General features: G+C 47.3%; 1 protein-coding gene across 3 annotated transcripts in view; it reads right to left on the bottom strand.

The window, feature by feature from the left end:
- The window catches only part of tnr (tenascin R (restrictin, janusin)), a 157,902-nt gene extending 156,345 nt beyond the window's left edge, over nt 1-1,557 (bottom strand). The window contains exon 1 of one of the 3 annotated variants that reach the window (XM_043700044.1): nt 1,354-1,557. The gene's annotated coding sequence lies outside the window, so the exon portion shown is untranslated. Of the gene's footprint in view, nt 1-300; nt 918-1,353 lie in introns of those variants that run through there. The other 2 variants (XM_043700043.1, XM_043700048.1) reach the window with 2 other exon arrangements.
- Between the last annotated feature and the right edge of the window lie 591 nt (nt 1,558-2,148).

Below are 2,148 nucleotides of genomic sequence, written 5' to 3'. Positions count from 1 at the left end.
CCCCCACACACACACACACACAGTGACAAACACACCTAGGTACACATATACACATGCGCACACACACACAAACACATAGTAAAAAAAACTGCCTATTGATGGCTAAATACAAAGCTGTTGTTTCAACTGAGCAATCTATGCAAAATAGGCTCGCTTCATGATAGAACTTGTGCAGATTGCAGTAGGACAGAGAGACACGGCCTGGTGAGATCAGGCAGTCACAGCTGATTCACACACACACACACACACACACACACACACGGATGGACTGGCTGATGAAAGAGGGCTCTGTGACCTTACCAGATTGAGCTCCTGCTTCAACATTCAGCGCGACTGGTACTGGCACAGGAACCACCGTGGATTCCCCTTCCTCCCGACTGTGAGCTCTGTCCTTCCCCGACTGACAGGAAAACTGTATAGAGCTGCTTTGATTCAGCAATTCAGCACTCTATGTGCCAGCCTCTCTGTGATAATTCACACAGTCGGTTCACCCACAGCCCTGCACCTGCAAGATTCACACTGCATTTCTCCTCAATCTGCAGAGCCTCACCAGCACTTTTCACAGTGAGACATAGGCCACTAGCTTCCTAGCAGGGACTGCACTGGACAATATCCCAGTGACAGGGACAGTCCCTCAGCACTGACCCTCCAATAGTGCTGTGCTCCCTCAGCACGGACTATCTGACAGTGCATCCTTTATAACAGTGTGTTGGTTCCACAATGTTCAATAAAGCAGTCCTCATCTGGTTTCTCCTTTCGTCACTTAATCTGTCCTGGCTTCGAAAATACAAACCATGGGCTGCTCCGACGTGGCATTTTGTCCATCCTGTGTATGCCAGCTCTCTGCCAGCACAACACCACCTTCCCACATCGCACACCCCCCTCCCCTACCAGCTGCTCCAATCCCTTCTCTCTGTAACCTGCACTTGCTTCCTTTGCAGGGATAGATGCAGTTCCCTTTGAAAGGAAGAACTGAACCCAGCTCTGCACTCCTTCTGTCTCTCCAGCAAGAGGAGTTTTGAATTCCAGCATTGTAACTCCTCTACATAGCTCACCGCTCTCTGTAGTCTCTTTGCAGCTTTGCTTCCCACTGACAGCTGGCCTAGAAATGACACACAGATTGATGCCTCTGTTCTTCCTTAGACTTCCTTGTTTCCAAATACCCCATCCTCCCCGACCTCCCCCTCAGCCACCAAAATGTTCCTGTCTCTCTCTCTCTCTCTGAACTGCACTTTTCTTTCCCCCAGGTCTGATGAAAAGCTGAGCTGAAATTTTAATTCTGCATTTGTCTGCCTCCACCGAGACGATGCAGTGACAAGTGTTTAGTTTTCTTTGACTGGACAAGTATGTTACCTGATCGTGACTTGAACTGACACTCTCTCGCACACCTTCAGGGAGTTGTTCACACCTCCACAGGTCGCTCCCACGCCTGATCAGGTTTTAAATCTCCAGACCCTCATTTCTGGAGTCTATTCAGCCAACAGCGTCTCTCAGACCTTTTGAGCTGACGTTTATATACAGCTAAATATTGACCACAGCGCGAAGCTGAACAATCACTATGGAAGTTCTGCTCAATTAACAGGAGGTCATTAACCAGCTGAAGGCAGCAATGTCACAGAGCCTGATTTGTAATTGAACACTACACAGGATAAAACATCGATTCTCAAAGTTACTGACTGATTTGTAATGAGAAGCATGTGTGGGCTTGCAAGAGCCAACAACATACAGCCAACTCTAAGAATAGCTCATCAACTGTTTGCAGTCAAGTCTTGGTGAACACTTCGCACCCAGGCCAGCAGAAGCCAGGAGCAGAGCAGAACAAAGAACTGCTGGGATCCCTTGAGAATCACAGTCTTACTGACACGAACTTCACTCTCATCCCAACCCAAACAGCAAAGGGTAGGGCCACTGTTCATTCAATATGTGGGAATTCATCTGTAAGCAAGCACTTACACACACAGACTCATTCCTCAAATGTGTGGATCAGTCTGGGGAGGCTGTATGTGTTTTAGCTTGCAGAAGTTGTGTTTGTTTGTATTTGATATATTTTGTGCAATGGGAGTCTTTGATATGTTTGGGAGGTTGTGTAGTTGGTGAAGATATGTATCGGAGCATTTGGAGAATGTGCTTTTTTTGTGTTTGAAGAGA

The sequence above is a fragment of the Chiloscyllium plagiosum genome, chromosome 11 (assembly GCF_004010195.1).
Source record: "Chiloscyllium plagiosum isolate BGI_BamShark_2017 chromosome 11, ASM401019v2, whole genome shotgun sequence".
Lineage (NCBI taxonomy): Eukaryota > Metazoa > Chordata > Chondrichthyes > Orectolobiformes > Hemiscylliidae > Chiloscyllium > Chiloscyllium plagiosum.
Note: the sequence above shows the minus strand (reverse complement) of the source record. Positions and strands in the feature narration are given on the sequence as shown.